This window comes from Hippoglossus hippoglossus, chromosome 3 (assembly GCF_009819705.1).
Source record: "Hippoglossus hippoglossus isolate fHipHip1 chromosome 3, fHipHip1.pri, whole genome shotgun sequence".
Lineage (NCBI taxonomy): Eukaryota > Metazoa > Chordata > Actinopteri > Pleuronectiformes > Pleuronectidae > Hippoglossus > Hippoglossus hippoglossus.
The window spans coordinates 6139396-6159523 of record NC_047153.1 but is presented as its reverse complement, the minus strand read 5'-3'; the positions used below and the strand labels follow the sequence as shown (position 1 = coordinate 6159523).

The 20128-nt window shown below is 41.4% G+C and overlaps 1 protein-coding gene across 3 annotated transcripts in view; it reads left to right on the top strand.

The window, feature by feature from the left end:
• Positions 1 to 6094: 6094 nt before the first annotated feature.
• LOC117759474 (zinc finger protein 609-like) overlaps positions 6095 to 20128 on the top strand; it is a 65891-nt gene continuing 51857 nt past the window's right edge. For 2 of the 3 annotated variants that reach the window (XM_034581608.1, XM_034581606.1), the window contains exon 1: positions 6095 to 6765. The gene's annotated coding sequence lies outside the window, so the exon portion shown is untranslated. The remainder of the gene's footprint in view (positions 6766 to 20128) is intronic. The other variant, XM_034581607.1, reaches the window with a different exon arrangement.

Here is a 20128-nt window from a genome sequence, read left to right as displayed (position 1 = left end):
GTTTAAATGGTGCCCTCAGTGTGCACAAGTACAGCACAACGACTTGTATCAGTTAGACTCCAAATTAAACGTGATTTAAATTCATATTCCACCATCTTTTAAGACAAACTGATGAATAAATGGAGATTCTTCCAAAAGGCTTCACTTCCCTCTTCCTGCCACATTAAGTCTGTGCTCTGGAAGCACCAGCACCAGGACGTCTTCACAGCTCCTCAGAGCTTGTCATCACACATGAAGCCACACTGAGGAGAGTTCAAATGATCGCTGTCTTCAAGGCCCTTTCTGTCAGGAGGGCTAAATCTCTCAACACAGGGATTTTCAGGCTTTACTCTCTTGAATATGTAAAATGGTCCCTTCCAGGCTCCTGTTTGCTCAGGAGCCGGCACTGTGAACTGATACATAACGTGATTACTCTGGATTAACTGTTCGCATTCTGCCATATGAGAGACAACAAATGCGACCTTGTTTTCTTGCCCCAGGCTCATAAAATGTGTACCTATTCATGGGATTGTTGGAAATGTAATGATGTGACAAATGCTTGGATATTTGGATTTGAGGAGATGGCAAAAAGAAAAACATTTAGGGAAAAGAAACTCCCATCCACCAGATAATAAATCTTTATTTCTAGATTTGTTCTCGGATGTATTTTGCCAATGTCTCATGACTGTTGCATGATTTCCGTTGGATTAATTGGGTCAAGGCCTAATTTTGAACCAAATAAGATGCTGCCTTCGAATTTAGAACATGAAAGATCATTGTTTTCACACTTTTTGCCTGAAGAGGGACATGGAACGAGTTACAGAGAAACATTAATATCTCTTTAACAATCTGTGAATCCCTCGTTTCAGCCTTTTTGTGCAAACTCCAAGTCACATATTTAATCTGTGAGTTTTTCCAGGATCTCTGTCTCTGATATAATCCCCCATATCAAAATGTGTCCAGTATTACTTTATTGATGCCACTGCAGATTAACTCTGGGCTCGTGGCTGATCTCATGCTGAAGAAAACGGATTTCTCCTGAGCTTAATGCATGTTGTTGTCTCGTGACTCCAGTCCATTAAGCACTAATGGTACATGACCTTCGCTGGTGTTTGCTTGGCTATAACGAGACAATCGAAGCACAGAAGACAAACGTGCATCTCTTCCCCCCCCCCCCCCCGTTCATCTGCATCTGCTGTAACAACACTTCAGTCATTCACTGCTTCCCCATATAACAGATGCACAGTGGTTTCCTCAGAGTTTATCCATCCTCTGTTCCAGCTGCAAAACAAACGGAGATCTCACCTTTGTTGTTTTAACACCAACCCTCTGGAATTATCTTTCCCATTCTACTGGATTTTCTGAATTTGAATGTTTAAAAAATCCTTCTTTATGACCAAGTAAATTTCATAGACCTCCATCCCTGTTAACTTCACTTCCCATGAAGTATTTGTGCCCAACCCCCTAACCCATTTTTGCACTAAACCAGTTTGCAATACATATCCACTGTGTGCCTTATGACTGCATACTATGTCATACTGTGTACTATGTTTTCAGTACTTAATATCTTGTGTACTTATATGTTCTGTTTTTGCATACTTTTATGTTCTGTGTACTTCTATGTTTACACCGTGGATCAGAGAGAAATGGCCGTCCGTGTTCTGTACATATGGCAGAATTGACAATAAAGTTGACTTTGACTGTCTAATGTTTTGGTTCAGTTTTGTTCATAACTGTGTTTAATATAATTTTTTTACTGTATTTGTTTATTCTTTTATATAAATTTTTAACATCAGTATCAATAACTGTATAAAACGATTGACGACGTGTAGCCTCCCAAAAGTAAAGCCAAAATATCTTGATGGCCCTCGGTGGCTGGCTGCATAGACCTGACTCCCTCCATGTTGGTGGATGGGACATTTAGGCAGTTCATATCACACAGGTGTTTGTTCAAGTGTTCGTATTCCTGATATGTTTGGTTTTTATTTGTTATTTGATTACATAAAAATGGGGTGAAAGATCATGATTGACAGCTGAGACTGACTTGTGTTGTGATTGGTCGAGTGCAGGGTATTAGCGGGAATCTCAATTCCAAGGCACCACCCCCCCGACCACTGTATTCCAGACTTTCGCTCCAAATAAGGTCGCCATCGTCCATTTATACAGTCAATGATTCTTATTCTAGCAAAGCCTCATAGAGCTGCTAACGTTTGCCAAAGATCATCTTACACTGACATTTATTAAGCAGATCAGGGGATTTCCAGAAGTCGTTGAGGTTCATCCACTGGGGACCATAAACGTCAGCATTGAATTTAATGTCTATCAACACAATACTTGTTGAGATAATACACTCAAAACCAAAAATGTGGAGCCATAAGAGGACAAGTCAGTGGATCATTAAACCCTTGGACAGTAGGATGCATCCACTTGGGACCATGATCATCTGTGCAAAATGTCATGGAAACCCATCCAGTAGTGAGACATGTCATCATGGACCAACGTGACAAACCGACACTAAAGACCAGCTGCTAACTTGACTAACATGAAAAATACTTTTTTGTTTGTCCGTCCTTTTGTAATTACTTTATGTAGTATCACCTTACTCTCCTGCCTTTGATGAATGTGCTACGTTGCTGTCAGCCGACAGATCCTTAATCTAAACATGCTGAAGAACAAGCCTCTTTTCGATGGGCTTCAAGGCTTTACAGTTTCTTTTATAGAGTAATGGAAAGACGATCACACGACTCGAGCCAGCCCCTCTGTGATTCCACATGGCTGCCTGATTAGCCCTTTTTTCCCCTGATGGAAAACACATGGCTTCGACGCAGCTTGTTCATTTCAGGTTTTGGTCGGGGTAACGCTCAGCAGCGAGAGTGCTTGGTTTGGAGCCTCGGCCTTGAAGAGCAGTCATCATCAGAGGGCCGTCCCCTCTGGTCCCCACCAGCCACTGACTGTTATTTAGCTTTCCAATGGAAGCTGGCTGTTCCCTTGGGAATGCATGAGTGTGCCTGCCAGCAGGAATGCATCAGAGGCAATAGAGAAAGATGGAGGATGGATGGAGGATGGTGAGTAGCTGCTGCTGCTGCTGCTTTTGCCTCTGTGTGAAAATGAGTCCATTAATTCAGCCCCCCCTCTCCCCATACCACCCCCCAGCCCTCCCTGTGCCTGTTGTCTCTGTTTGTTAGCGAGATGATTCCTTCTGTCATGTCAAAGGCAACATTATCATATTCCTGTTGCCTGGGAAACCAGCGCTGAGCCAGACAACGACTTAAAGCCTCCGTGGTGTTTGAAGCTGGGAAACATGAAAGGTTATCCACGGTTCTGTGAGAGTCGGTATAGTGACATATCTGAAAAGGTCTTATTGTTGGATGTTTTTGTTCTTTCTTTCCTTGCTTTTACTCGCTCGCTGTTACCTGAGAAATTCCCCCTTGGTTGTTTGTTAATGGATTCAGTTCAGTGAAATAAGAACACGGCTTATAGGCAGACACAACAGTAACATGTTCAATTCACCCTGAAGCGTGAAGATCAAGTTTTGACCGCAGCATTGTTTTCTTCCGTCTAATCAGACTATCTGCTGATTTAAAAGTGTTGACATCCAACGAGACGCACATTTGATACGGCTGGAGAAACATGAACCTGCAATTATGAACAGATCATATCGGTAACTACCTTAAAAAGTGTGTTAGCCATTACAGCATGTAACGGATTATCCTGCATGAAGTGTTTATTATTCACCACTTTAATGATACCTCATATGGATTTCTACACCAACAGCAGAGAAACCTACAGCTTTATTAATGTTTAATAAATCATCTACTGAGGCTTTTTTGATCAGTTAGAAACCATTAGTATGATCAACGTCTGGGTTGCCAGGTTGTGACACATCCCCGTGGCTGCTGTTTATCCTCCTGCAGCATGACGCTTCATCAGTTGATGAGCTCTTTGGTTCATCCTGAAGACCACTCAGCAACTTCCCTCCTGGAGAAGGTCCACGGAAAAATCTACTTATGATAACATGTTACCTGTGAAAACATTTATCAATAACTTATTCATGTTAATATCTGTATTTTGATTAGGCTCATTAGATTTTATTAATTAAAAAATCACCAAATTGTATAAATACATTATTACATTACACGTAAAATGAGAATAGTAATCCTCACGGTCCATAAAACAAGTGTCCCTATTGTGACAGGAAGTCTATATACATGTATGAGTGCATGTATATACAGTATTCTGTGGTTTCATTGTGCTTTATTTCCATTGATTTACCAACTGTTAACTTTAAATCAAGTATTATTTTTTTGACGTGTTAGATTTTAAATGATACAGTTGTTTTGCTTGTTGCCTTCGATGTTTGACTTTGTAGAGGCGTTGAAAGGTGCTATATATAATAAAGGCATAATTATAATTATGGCTTGGTGGCTCCAGTCGCCAGTTAACTGAACAAAGTAGGAGAAGAAAGGTAACGTGTGTTATGCATTTAACATTTTTGTGTTAACAATTTACTGTTTACTGTTACAAGTAGCTTGTTTTGTATTGCACTTTGTAAATCAGCCTTTCCCTCTATTTGCTTTTAATAAATCTTAAAATCATTACATTACAAAAGTGAGGAGTGGAAGGTTTGGGGTTGGAGAGGTATTGGACTCATGAGTATTTATGAAATCCTGGCTCTGCCCCCCCCCCTTCATCAGTTTGACGAAGGTAAGTTATTGAACTACTCGTCAATGGAACTTCACAAAGCATTGAACCACAGCCGGGTTTATCACATTTTTGGGTCCCCCTGGTTTCCTTTGTCATTTTCGCAATTGTGGGACTTTTTTCAGAGCATGTGTTGTGAAATGAATGAAGTTGTTTGCCTTTGTTGTGACTTTTTGCACCACGTTTCTGTATTTGCTTGTGTTGTGACTTTTTCAGCGCGTTTCTGTATTTGCTTGTGTTGTGACTTTTTCAGCGCGTTTCTATATTTGCTTGTGTTGTGACTTTTTGCAGTGCGTTTGTGTATTTGCTTGTGTTGTGACTTTTTGCAGCGCATTTCTATATTTGCTTGTGTTGTGCTTTTTGCAACGTGTTTTTATATTTGCCTTTGTCGTGACTTTTTGCAACGCGTTTCTATATTTGCTTGTGTTGTGCTCTTTGCAACGCATTTCTATATTAGTCTTTGTTGTGACTTTTTGCAGCGAGTTTCTATATTTGCTTGTGTTGTGACTTTTTGCAGCGCGTTTCTATATTTGCTTGTGTTGTGCTTTTTGCAACGCATTTCTATATTTGATTGTGTTGTGACTTTTTGCAGCGAGTTTCTATATTTGCTTGTGTTGTGACTTTTTGCAGCGCGTTTCTATATTTGATTGTGTTGTGACTTTTTGCAGCGAGTTTCTATATTTGCTTGTGTTGTGACTTTTTGCAGCGCGTTTCTATATTTGCTTGTGTTGTGACTTTTTGCAGTGCGTTTCTGTATTTGCTTGTGTTGTGACTTTTTCAGCGCGTTTCTATATTTGCTTGTGTTGTGACTTTTTGCATCACGTTTCTATTTTTGCTTTTGTTGTGACTTTTTGCATCACGTTTCTATATTTGCTTGTGTTGTGACTTTTTGCAGCGCGTTTCTATATTTGCTTGTGTTGTGACTTTTCGAAACACGTTTCTATATTTGCTTTTGTTGTGACTTTTTGCAGCGCGTTTCTATATTTGCTTGTGTTGTGACTTTTTCAGCGCGTTTCTATATTTGCTTGTGTTGTGACTTTTCGAAACGCGTTTCTATATTTGCTTGTGTTGTGACTTTTTGCAGCGCGTTTCTATATTTGCTTGTGTTGTGACTTTTTGCAGCGCGTTTCTATATTTGCTTGTGTTGTGACTTTTTGCAGCGCGTTTCTATATTTGCTTGTGTTGTGACTTTTTGCAGCGAGTTTCTATATTAGTCTTTGTTGTGACTTTTTGCAGCGAGTTTCTATATTTGCTTATGTTGTGACTTTTTGCAGCGCGTTTCTATATTTGCTTGTGTTGTGACTTTTTGCAGCGCGTTTCTATATTTGCTTGTGTTGTGACTTTTTGCAGCGCGTTTCTATATTTGCATGTGTTGTGACTTTTTGCAGCGCGTTTCTATATTTGCTTGCTTTGCAGCGCATGTGTCGTCAAATTGATGAAGTTGTCATCTTTTTTGCACGTGTGTCTTTTCCATCTGCAGTGTGCAGTGCATTGAGCTCTCTCGGCCCCCATATAAATCTTGCGGGATTTCCCCCTTCTTGCAGAAGCAAACAAATCCAATCACGATCCAGTGGTGGCTCCAGTTCCACATCTTCTCCTTTTTCCAAACCCTGGCTCTGTGGACGGGGACAGTTCAGTCCGCTCGGATCCGCTGCTCCGGGGCTTCGCTCGCTCTCCCGCTGCTCGGCTACATTGTATCAGTTCCCACACGAAGCAGCAGCAGCATCGCTGGACGCGGAGGAACCGAGGAACTAACCCGGAGGAGACGCTGCTCTCTGCGGGATTTAATCGCCACAGGGTCGCCGCAGGAGGACCGGAGTCAGGTCGGGCGCCGATAACGATGTTCCCCGGACTCGGTCGTCCCCTTCGGAGCGGACGCGGTCTCTTGGTGTGATGGCAGAAGTCCAGTGAGTCGCTGGCCTCTCCTCCTCCTCCTCTCGTGCTGGATGTCTCGGGGAGTGCGCCGCTTTCCGCCGCTCCACATTTCTCCAGAGGGTTTATTGTGAATCCGGGCGCTTGTTTCCACGGAGCCGCTCGCCGCCATGGCCGGAGCGGGGGTTGGGATAGGAGTCGTTAGCTAAGTCGGTAAGTTGCTCCGTTTCCTCCCTCCCTCTCTCTCTCTCTCGTTATTGTTGATCATGCAGCGACTCGCCAGCCATTTAACGTCAGCCTTGCGTGCGAGGCAGGCAGGCGGGCGGGCTAGCTTCCCCCCGTGTAGCCGCCGCACAGCACGCAGCTAGCCCGAGCCCGGCTGCTGCGCTCCGGGCTCATTGTTTCACTCCGCCTGCTAGCTTACACGTCCGATTAGCCCCGCACACGAAGCTAACTTAGCCTAGCTCCCTGAAGTAAAGTGGTGTGCCTTGTACAGACGCTAAGTTAGCTTACTAGCTCCGAGTAACGGCGTTAGAGCGCGGGTGCTAACGAGCAGCCCCCCCACCCCCCCACACCACACACACAGCCTGTCCCTGCGTTTGTTTCATTTCCCTGTAAAGTTAATTGTTAGAAAGCAGGATTGTCACAGAAAACATTTGTGCAGAGTTAAAAGCAGCAGATTCCTCCAGTGTGGTGGACACAGTGTTTCCCAAGCTGGGGACCAAGGGGGACACCACCACCCCCCCCCCACTGGGTCTGAGGATTTCAAGAAAACCCCCAAAAATGTCATGTTTTTCCACCCAGCAATTGAGGTTTCAACACAATGTGTTTCACTTCCACTACTCTGGTGTGTGTGTGTGTCTGTGTCTGTGCACCAGAGTCTGTTGCAACTTCAGGAAACCAGATCCCATGAAATGGAGGATTCTGGTCTAATAAACCTTTTGTAGTTTGGGATTTGTGACATGGGGGGTGAGGAGGGGGTGGGGGGTGGGGATAAATTGGGACCCTTCTGTCCAGATTAGTCATTTTATTTTCATTGGCTCGTGTTGTTGGAGTTGTTCAGTCTTCAGTGAAGTGACTCATTCAATTACAGTTTTCTTTTTTTTTTACTAGACCACTGTAGGTTAACCCTGGGCTCTGTTCTGTGGCCTGTGCTGCTTCATAAAGTGAGACTGAACCACATTAAGCACTGGCCATGTTGTCTGCAGCCCAACATTACACTGTAGGCTAACTTATTATCATGCAAATTATAAAATAGGTCTACTTTGCAGAAATTATCTCTTTTGTTCACCTACGACATTTTAAATTCGTGGGTAAATACCCATCGTCTACAGATAGTTTTTAAAAATGGAGCCGTATTCATCTAAAGTTGATTTTGCCGTATTTGCAAAGCAAATTTTACAGGTTTGTCAGGATAAAGAGAGAGATTTGGTTGCCACTGTAGAATCACGCTGGCAGGGTAAAGTTGCCACTGCCAACAGTTCAGCGAATACGATTGGTTGTTCCCAACAAATTGTGTTGCATATTTCCGTTTTTCCATGTGCGACTTGCTTAGTGCTGACAATGTAACTGCTAAATCCGCCATCTGGTGCGTCCAAATGAATGGGCTGGTTTCAGCGAGTCGTTATCATTATCTCACAGAGAAAAACAGCAGATTCAGTTTTAGGATGAAGTGGAGCCAGACCCAAGGAATAAGCTCGGCCAATGCACTTGTCAATATTAGCTTAATGCAGATATATCTGTTCAGAAGACAGATGGAGATAGTGGGACCGTGTTTGGTCACAATGCTTTGAACAACACAAGTCTAGGAGATCTACATCCATGACCTGTTTTAGTGTTGTAACTAAGAATCTTCCATTAAACCTTTCATTCCATTGATTTGTCATTTGGTAAACTATATTTTAGAAAATAGTGACTAAGGCCCATTTCCCAGATCCAAGGGGACATTTTCAGAGGTTGTGTCTAAACAGTTAAAAACATTGATTTATTGATCAGAAATGGCTATAGAGCATTACTCACCAAAGATTTGGCTAATTGTGTCCATGAATAGAGATTAGAGTTGCCATAAGACTTGTTTTCATTGTAAGCCATTCAATGGAAATCTTTGGTTTGGTTGTGAGCCACCTATTGTCTGTACTATGTGTGCAGATACACACACACCAGTAACCAAGACAGAGAGGACACTTTGGATATCTGGCAGGGAGACACCTCACTTGTTCCTTAAAGAGCCTGAAGCGTTTCCCGGTTAATGCTGCAGTTAATTTTCAAAACCAGTTTGGTCACTTTGCGTTTTGGCAGCTAGATTTTCTCGACGTGGAAAAAACTCGGAGCTCGTGAAACTGATAAAAAAAACATAAAGATAAATGCAGGCGTGCGTAGCATGACTTGAATTCCCTCCCACACAGAATTGTAGCAACACTTCACTGTTCTGTTAATCCACTTTGCTCCAGTATGCCATGCAGTAAACACGTCTCATCTGTGCCATGTATTTACGTTGTATTTGGTAACATGCAGCATGTTGGAAGTTCTTTCCACCCAGTTAGCAGCAGATGTGTGGTGGTTTTTGTTCTGCAACATCTCAGCAGACACTAGCAGTTGGGTTCTTGGAGGTAAAGGCTTGCTTTTCAGCCGCTGTAGCCGGACTGGGTCGAAATTTCCACTGACATACAGCGAGCAATGTAAACCGTAGATAGCAATGGGGCGAAAAACAAACCGGCATAGGGACATAATTAATAGTTGGGATTTTCAGGGTCTCTTACAAATTAAGTGTTGAGCTTAACTATTTCAGTATTTGAACCATTTAACTAAATGAGTCATGTTTGGGTCTGGTGCACAACGAGAGGATCAATGGTACTCGAGCTACTCTAATGTGTAAGCTGTTCCTATAAATGATTCAAGGTTTTCACTCAGACTGTGAGGGTCTTAGTCAGTATTGATTCATTACCGACTGACTTCTGTATTGATTTTATACAATGTGAGAGGGTGTATCTTCAGTCATATTACTTCTTATTCTCTATGCTTTTCCTACTGAGATCAATACCAAACATAATAGTATAGCAGTGTCACGCCCAGACAATTTCGCATAGCCTCCAAAAGTGACTCCATGTATCTGGCAACAAAAATGTTAGACATCTGGGGTTAAGGTTAATTATTGTAATACTCAAACACTTGTTCCTTCTCATCTTTACAAGGAAAATTCATCTTTTTTACAATAAGGTAAGGAGCTGCTTCAAACGCAGTTCTTATCCATCTGATTACAAGTTTTTACTGGTCATTTCTAATGGTAATTGTTGACCGGAGCTTCGCTGTAGCACACCAGGCGCATTTTATACAATTTGACAGAGCCATCAATTGCAAAGTGGAAGTGAAATTTAAGACCCTAAGCTCCACACAATAACATGAGATTTTATAGTTTAGTCAGAGTTGTGTAAATTTGGCCAGTGCTTGGATGCGGGCCCAGGCGGAACATGAGCGCAACGCCACTTGAGGAAACCCCTATTTTCGTATTCACCAGATGTGATTTCTGAGATAATGGAGCTGCTTGGAAGTGATGTTTTTAGATGGTAGAGTATAGAAACAACTCATAATAAAATGGACTAATGTATGTGATGTTGCCATAGCTTTTACTCAGTGTTGTTGTAGATACATGACTGGAAGGAAATGTGATTCATGACCCTGCAAAAACCAGTTTTGTATTATGTTTTGGGTTCATTTTGCCCATCCGTTCACCTTTTTAAAACCTGTTCCACACCAGGATGGACATCCAAGAAACAGTGTAAGGGGAGAGTTTAACCTTAAAACAAACCGTGTTTGTTCAGAGGTCCAGGGCAACAGATTAGTCCGGGACAAGGGGATTATTTTGGCTTTGTAGGGCTCCCGTCATCTCATGGCTGCACACCAGCTGATGGCAAACTCAGAAAAGGATTTGGACTATATCCTTTTAAAGTACCTTTTTTAGCTCACTTGAATTAAGCCATTTATTAATGTCTTTTCACATATGCAATGCATTCTTGGTTTTTCTACTTTGGCAAAGATATCTAAAAAAATAAGTAAAACAGACCTGCTAAATGAGAAGCACATGAAATTCTTGATTTCCTTTGTGCAGTGGTGAGTGCACACTGACAGATTTAGATGAGATTGAGGATCTTTGTAGTTGAAGCCATCACACAGGGTTTTCCCAGGCTTGAGATTTATTCCGAGTGGTCCACCTGAATGATGGGGGATGGGCTTGTTAAAGCGCTGGAGGGGGAGGCTCCAGCAAGACACGACAGTCTCCAGGAATAACAGCATTACATTCATGATCCGATCTGACTTCCAGATAGTCCTCAGTAATTGTCAGTTCAAGCCAATGCAGTTGCACAAAGCAGGCTCTACTAGCTTGTTTTGTATTCAGCTACATTTGACAGGAATATGTTTTTTGAATCTGTGAATAAAAACATCTAGAAAGATATTTTTCTCAGGATTTCATTCATATTTTGTCCCTTGTTATAATCTTGCTGCTTTAGAAATAGACTAATACTGAGTAGATCTGCAGGGATTAGTCAAACCATCGTCATTAACTATTTATTGTTGAAATAATTATATTTCCAATTTTTTTAATTCTTAAATGTGAAAATAACTTTAGGTTTTATACGGTTGGTTACTCAATGATATCAGCTTGGGATTTTTATTGCTGATGTTGAAGGCCGACCAATTAATTAAGGTAATTATTAATATAGTGACAGGCCTAAGACAGAATGGAGTTCTTTATTTCCCTGTGTCCTACAGCTGCATATTGCAGAAAACAGACTTACATTGAAATAGGTCTGTATTAAAACTTTACTGTAATAGGTGTTCTGTACAGTACTTTGTATATTGCTGGTGAAGATAGAATCACCACGTTGAGCAGATGTTGGTAGAACGTTTTCACAGTAAACAAAATGCAGCTGCACTCTTCACTAACATCAGTGTTTCAGAGGCACAGTGAACCTGAGGGAAATATTTAAATGCTGCTTTATAAGCAGCAGTGGGAAAAGTTTCTAATGTTGCAACAAACCTGCCTTTTGACTCCCAGACCTTCACTGTCTGTAAATATCATGAATTAAAACAGCTTGTTGCTGTTTTATTTGCTTGTTCAGCGAGTTGTTGTTCCGACAGCTTGTGGTTTACTTGAAATGCCATCGAGTAAACAAAGGCTTTGAAATGGATTTGCGCTTCTATAGTCAATATTGATCCATCCACCCAATATGTGGACCAGCTTGGGTCATTTCTCGTGGGGGCAAATACATCTGAGTTGTTAGTTGGCCTCCAGAATTATTGTTGTATGTGCAAATTGTAAATATTAGCTCTTTGTTTCCCCTGTGGCTGCTATTTAGTTGGTGGGACATAAATCATTTGAGCTGTAAAGTTGTATCATGGGTCAAAGAATATGCAATTCTGCTTGAGTTTTTATGGCATTGATTGGCAATTCGCTGCAGTGAAATCCAGTTATAGCAGAAAAGAGCACACTTTGAATGCTTGTTGCACAGTTGTTGCTTTGCCAGAGACTGGTGATCCATCTTTTCCTGGGATCCAAGCCCAGGTTACACACATCTCTCCCCCACACAAGCTATAAAGATATTGTCAGCTTTTGTGGTGCGGCGCAGTCTTGAGTGCTGCAGAAATGCTGTCTCATTTGCCTCTGGTTTGAAGTATCGTCTTCTGCGTTGTCGGGGAAGAAAAGCCGCTGAAATTACGAGTCAATTCAGGCTCAAATTGCTGAGATTTTTTTGTTGTTGCAGTAATGAAGCCCTGTCAAACACCATTAGTATGTTTAACACACTATTGCTTTCAGCACTGTCTTTATTCACCCACTCATAAGCAACACGACATTGTTTGTAACTCTCGCTTCACTTGCTCCTGACACTGGTGATCTTTTCACTGCAAAGTACACACAACAATTTCCCGTCGACAAATGCTTGATTAATACGTCAGCGTGAAAATGGTGTTGAATTGCTGCCGCTCTGCTGCAGACACGGCCCATCAATTTGTTGGCAGAAAGCGAGTCTTGTGTCCTCCCCGACGCTGTAAGCTTGATCTCTATCTGTAGGAATGTCACAGGCTTTCATAAATATACATTCATAGAGTTTGGGTTGAGAAAGGTCTGTGAAGATGCAATGTGTGAGATTTCCTCCGAGCGCATCAATACTGCATCATGGTGGCAGTGAGTGGGTGGTTCTGAGGCGCCGTCCCCGTCGCCCTAATCACACTGCAGAATCCACTGTTGTCGGAAGAATCAAAGAGGAACATTGTCTCCAGCCGATGACACATGCCTCACTTGTGATATCGACGGGCGAAATGAGATTAAATCCACAGACGACCAAATTGAAAGCAGTGCAAAGTGAAAAGAACCCATCATCAAGTGGAACTGCAATTTAAACAAATGCTTTTTTGTGTTTTGAACAAAGTAGTAATTCTTTTTACAGTTCCGCTACTTCTTCTCACTACCGCATTATAAAATCCACAGTATTGTTTCCCCTTTTATTTAGTAATATATTTACATTAAAGCTGGTTCAGTTTGTAGACAAATTTAAGTTTAGTCATTTCAGGCTCAGAGTGACAATGACCAGTTCTTTTCACTGTGCTGGGTTAAAGAATTAACTGGGATTAACAGCTTTGTTCATTCTTCTGAACAACAGTGCAAATATCACGGGGCTAGTTTAGCAGGCAATACGTGTTTTCAGCTCTTGTATTGTAAAAACATTGCCAAAGAAGCGAGTACTCTCTCACTTTCTCCCCTTTTACTTATTACAAAATGGATTCAACCATTAAATCCGTTAATCTTGAACAAAAGTCAGTTTCAGCAATTAGTTGGTTGCATTAAGGCTCTTTAGGTTTGACAGTATTGGTCGTCCAGTTTCCCTTGGCAACCGCTTTTGGACCACTGTCAACCATTTTGTACAGTCTGGTTGCTCGTTTTGGTTCCTAACACACCAACAATTCCACTGTCTGGGGTATAAAGTCTTGAACTAAGGCAAATAAAAGTGTATTTGTTTGTTGGAAATGGCAAAATATGTTTATGTAAAAAGATGAATTGCTACTTATTGTTTCTAGCTTCTCTATGATAGGATTTGCTTAATTTTTTTTATCATAAGACATAGACTTAGTACTTTTGGGCTCTTTACTGTAGGTTAAATAATTGACAACATGGCGTTCCGACATTGTGCTAATAAATTGATTAATCAAAAAAATAATAGGTAGCTGTACAGTGAAAACAATTGTTGGTTTCAGCCCAGCACTCTTTAAAATATCTTTCAGTACCTCGTATAAATGAGGTTTGCTTTTCTAGAAAACTAAAAGCATCCAGAAAGCCCTGGAGAATGCACAGAATGGAAGATGCAGTTTGAAATATTAATGCAACACAACAGACCGTCCTGGAAAACGACAAACTAACAAACTCTAAAAATAACAATAAACCTTTTCTGACTTAACTCATTTGAGGTTTTTCCATATCAATATAGACACAAGTGACAAGCTACTGATCTGATCAGGCTGCAGGAAGTCATTCTCTGTCCCTGTTCATTTTCCCATCAATCGAACAAGACGATGGAACCAGATTCACTTATTCAGACAGAAAATTGACGTCATGCTCTGATGGACATGTGCTACACAATTTTCCACAACGGAACTCCCGGGGGGGAAAACACACAACATCCCAAACCTTGACAATGCAGTTAATCAAAAACAAGCAAATTAAGCAACACTTGCAGTAATCATACACTTTTCACTCACCCATTACAGAGGGGGAAAAACCCAGTAATGACGCTGGACGGATCACACGGTGTAGCTGCAGGCGGTTCATATTGATTTCTTCTTCAGTGCCATGGCTGTGATGTTTACTGCACATTATAAAAACGTCTGCTCTGTGGACATTTGTCTAAACAGTCAGGGAAGCAATCTTGTGGTTTTAACATAAGTGGATTGGACCGTCCTGACTGTTTTGCAAAAAAAAAATGGGTGGGTAACGTTTCACTCAACAGCTTAAGACAGATTTATGCCTTTTTGTGTTGATGTTGTGGTATCTATCTGCTGGGCAATGGCGGCTGCATCCACAACATGGAGTCTTTCCAGCTTGGTCTGCTTTGCTTTTTCCACTGCTGGTCGAAAAACGCAACACAAAGCACGTTGAAGAAAATGCTTGGTAATGCTTCTTTTCAGTAACGTTAGACGAATGTGTACTTTGAGATATTTTTTTCCTCTGGAAGCCCTTCTCTTCCCACAGTCAGCTTTGTTTATAACCGAGAGAGTAAATGGAGGATAACCAATTACTCTGGGTGGATAATAAATGCACGACACATCCTGATAATGTACAACACATCCATCTAGTGAGGGAGCGTTGCCGCAACAATCCACGGGTTAAATGCTCCTCTGAACTATAAATCAGTTCCCACGCAGGAGGCACCTACACGAGGAGCAGAGAGACAACTCGGCTTCTGCTTAGTTTATTAGTAGCAAAGTAATATTGAGATCCTGAAAGCTGTGAATACGTTGGCCACGATTTAAATGTATAACAACACTTGAGCCATTGTCTACATGTGGGGTGTCTCCGGTTTTACTTGCACCACACGGAAATGTGGTGGAGAAAAAACACCCAGACACTGAAGGGAGAACAGAACGTCTGACAGTCAAGTCTGTTTGCTTTGCATTTTAATTTGACAGGCGTTATAAAAGAAGATTGGCAGTGTTTGAGAAAGGGAAAGCAGACAAGCATGTAGAATAGAAAGAGGTGGATTGACAACCGAAGATAAAGTGTTATCGGTTTCAGGATGGCCGAGCATTTGATCTCTGACCTGCGGCTGACTTGGAATTTTTGGAGGTGGATGCACTTGTATTTCTGTCTTTTCCTTTAATGGATGACCGAGTGTTTTTATAGTGACAGCACATTTGTAAACAGGGCTGCTACACCTGTGAATTAAGCAAATGTATTTGAGTCAATCGGGGGTTCATGGGTACTTTTGCAAACTGGTGTAACTCCCCCAAGATCCCTGAGGCAACATGGAGACAGCAATGATCGTGGTAGTTCCAGGAGTCTAAGACCATGTGAAATGGACAAGCGCTCAGTTTTTTTTCTGCGTCTCAAAATGATGGACGAGGGTTAATGTGAGTTGAAATGTAGGAGTCAACACCGGTGAAAAGATTAAGCAAACATCCAGCGCCAACCAGTCGTTATTAGGGCTGCCCCCCCCCGAAAGTACAAGATCTGAATCATCGTTTGGAGACGTCTCAGTCTGCTGGGATTTTTCAAGTCTAGTGTTTGTTTGTTTGTTTGTTTGTTGTTCTGGGGACATTTCAGTCCCCTGAAGTAGCTGCAGACTCAGCACTTCTGGAAGTCTAGGTCTGAGAGAAGAACATTTTGGGTAATCTCTCTGAAGATATGATAAGATATGTATGCAGATGAAAAAAGCCAATAGCCGATGCATTTCAGGGTCAATCTGTTCTGCCTCTGTTGGTCTCTACAAGGACTGTTCACCAGCGGACAACCAAAGCCTGCTCAAACGTGATTGGTCAAACACAAAAGGAAATGGGAGGCTTGTCCCTCGCCTACAGATCCTGTATTTTCACCGAATCAGTTTGTAGAGAATCATTGAATATTGTTATTGAAATCTGGTTTGTCTGACAAGATTCTTAGTTGTGTACAGCCCGAGTAATCAAACTGTACTTGAGTAGGAAAAATGTGAGAGAATGGTAATAAAAGTCCAGTTTTATTGCTCCACTGGATGTGGCTGAAGAGAGATACATCACTGTTGCTGAAATGCAGCACCCTGCTCTCCCTCTCCCATGGATGCTTTTTTTAACGTTTCAACTTCCAGCCGGGATTGAGTGCGTACGTAAGTGTCAGCGCTCACTGTCAGATGTATCTGCCAACGTCTGTAGCAAGACTCCATTGCAAGATGGATCCATATCAGGTGGAAGTAAGAAGCTGTGCCTACTATAACGCGATGGGCAGACAAATCTGATACAGGAGAATTAATTGTTCAGTAATTGATACTGTGTCAAAAACTCCCAGTATTAAATCAATCGTGAAATTGCGTCTGAATTGGAGCCTACTCCTGATACTCGTCAATTCTTGTATGTGACACTTGTGCCTCCCAGGAACAGATCACTGCTGCATTGATTCTGGAAAGCCACCATGTGAGAGTGACGCTGGTATTTGAGACTCGCTTTGTTGATTCGGCTTCTCCCGGGCAGCTGCAGGAAAAGAGAAGCTGGCAGTTATTTGAGGTTAATGGTTGTCCATGCCCTCTCTCTAGTTAGACACTTGCATGGCAACACCTCAACTGTCCGTGGTGCAAACAGTAGTGCAGTATATGAATCATTCAGCAGTGGCCTGTTTGTTTCCTCGTAGTTTGACGCCTGACTCCACAGGAGCGGCCACACTACTGTTCTGTTCTGTGCTTCTGTTGCTTTGTTTCTGCAAGTCAGCTGTTCACAATCTTTTAGGTTATTAAAGCTGTTTTCTTATAGATTAAAGTGTCCAGAGAAGATGTATGCAGATACCATTCGCTTGACTGAATTTATTCCATGCAGGATATTTCAGTTTTCACTGAGACTTTGTTAGAATCCTGTCTGGCAGGCTGCCCGTTAAGGAATGCACCTAATAAAGAAACAGCCACAAAGACAAATACACAAGGACACAGATAGAGACACACACACCCAGCAGTGTTAGACAAGGGACTGTCTGCTCTGTAGCCCCGGGCCTTGTCCTTTCACAACTCTTTCTGCTCCCTCTGCGTTTAAGTCAATAATTTACCCAACACATTTATTCAAGTCTTGTTCTGTTTTCACCCTGGATCAAGAAGAAAAAACCTTTATGTTGCATTGAGTGATGAGGGGGGAAAATTCCATATAGACACTAAAGATTCAACAGATTTTTATTGCAGTGTTTGTCACTGCAATGTTCGTTTGCAACCCGAATTTATCTGCTGCTTTTTAAAATGTAGTTACAGCCACAATGAAATAAGGACCAGATTGAGTTAAGTGTTATTTTCTTTGGAGATTTGCATTCTTGCGGCCCACTTTATCTCTTGTGCGCCATCTTTCTCCCCTTTAACCTAATTTCTACCCCTACTTTCAATCAAAGTGGCAAATATCTGATTTATGTGTTAGGCCAGAAGCAGAGAGATGAACGTTTTTTTCTGAAACCACACGTACGTACTTCTGGTAGTAAAGTGTATATTATGTATACTCGGCATCCAAGTACTGCACAGGTTAAAAAGTCCATCTTGAAACCATTAGTACCTTAATAAAACCTTTGCGATGTTAAACTTTAAAGCAAGTGTTACTTTAAGCCGTTTCCATTGAGTAGATAACATTTTCATTTTTCGGTGAACTACCCCTTTAAGGTTGGTGGTATCTTCACATTAGTAATTAGTTATCTTGATTTGGAGCTCGAATGTAAATTCTCTACATGGTCGGCCAACTCAAAGTTCAGGTTGTTTATTCTGAACAGTTTGGAGGAAAAACCTCAGGAAAAGAGGAAATGTCCATTTAACAGAACCCATTTTATCTTATCTTGAAGTGCAGCACTGATACAAGTGAAAATGAGCGCGAGCAAGGACCCAGTGTCTGTGCACATCAGGAAACGCAATTAAGTCACATGGACTCCCTATTGATAAATATACAAGTAGCGCAGTTTGTGATTTTTATCGTTTGGGCGAAACAGCTTTGTTGACACGTCACTGCAATTTTTCTTCCTTTTGTGTTTTCCACATAAGTGATTCACTCTGAGTTTCTGGAGTGAGCTATTCTCATTCGACAATACAGAATTTTGAAAGCTTTTGGGGATTGTTGAGGCCTAAAACAATTTCCTTGCAGCTTTTCTAAAGAAATTGCGATGCATCTTTAAGTTTTTAGGATTTTTTTCTTTCCCCCAATGACATTGCAGGAGCAACACTTTTTTTCTGAACATTCAAACCACAGATATGTTGTGCAAAGAAAATGAACAGGACACAAATATCAATTGAACTGATGAGGTTAAGGGGCATTGACAGACTGAAGCAGAGCATGGAGACTTCTCTAACCACAGTATGTCTTTAATTGATTTGATTATGTTATATCATTTACAATAATCACACATTTTAGTCAGGCATGTAGTCGGTGAGCTTCCAAATTGACCACAAGTACAATCAAGTGTATCACAGTAGATGCTGCTGCCGCTGCTACTATATCGAATCTCAATTACAGAACGACGAGACCAGAGATAATTATAGGTGCTTTTGGAGAATCTAAGTGACTGGCTTTTGTAATTCAGAAATCATGGCAGAGTGAAATGGCCGAGCATGTTAATGGAGCTGCTCCTGTTTCCTTGCTAGTCTCTTTGAGCACAGGAAAAATCAATGTGGCACCTTGTCAGTGTTTTAAGATCCAGGCTTCCTTACACTCGGGCCCATGTGCAAGTGTTCTGTCCGACCTCTGCATCGGCTGCTGCCACAGACAAGCCGCAATGTGATTTATTTATTTGTACTCATGGGTGGGTCGAATTCCCACTTCAGACTGGCCACCACCTTTCAGCTCGACTCAATTATGATGTTCTTGTCGTCGTTTAGCCGCCAGGGAGTGAATGTATCTGTCTTTGTTTGTTTCAAATAAAAGTCTGGATCTAGTTTAATTTAAATTATTATTACTGACAGAAAGGGCTAGAAACCCATAACCACTGATGTGTAGCTGAGGAATGTAATTGGGACTTAGCTGTAGCTTGTTTTACATTTAGGGAACTGTTGGGCCTTGGCAGAGGTTTAAACTCCACTGAGTGCAATTCTAGTTTATCCATATTTCCTTTTCTCCTAATTTTAAGGATCAGCTGATATTTCTAATCATACTTCCCAGAGAACACGTTGTTTGTGACAGACACATGCTTCTGTGAATTAGTCTGAGATCCATGTGTCAAGCATTTCCTCTTTCAAATTACAGTAAATGTCATTGAGGCAGCTTTGATTTGTGCGAGAACAAAAAAACATTTGTTTGCTTCTAATAACTCAAAGTGTGATATTTAGCTCAATTTGATTATAGTTCACACAGACTTGACTTTATCTTGCAGCTGCTTAAAGCTTAAGAGCAAGTCCTTTATTCTTTCATATAATCGTTTGATATCGTTATCAAAGGGAACGCACACAGTCCTTTTCTGCGTGAGTCCAGATTGTGATTGGTTTTAAAGTTTTCTGCTTATGTTATGTTTAACCGGTGGCTTCTCTGGGTGATCATCTCTAAAAGCTGTTGCAACGTAATTACAGTGCCCTCGACGAGCACTCCATTAAGTAGCTCTTATTCTAAGTGTATACATTCGGTTGTTATCCCCTGTTTACGCACAATTAGATGCTTTTACTCACTCAAAGATCATCGAGCCCCATCTGCTTGATTTAAAAATATATATTTCTCCAATAACATATGTTTAAAATGTGTCTCTTCAAACTCTGCACTTGATTAAATTCTTGCCGGGTTATTTTTGGTCGTCTTTACGCAGGGTTTTTTTTGGTGTTCACTTTCTCGGGTCGAATCTGTATGAAATATTCCATTAGATGTGGATTGAGGAGAGAACTACTAGAATATCAACAGCGAGTGA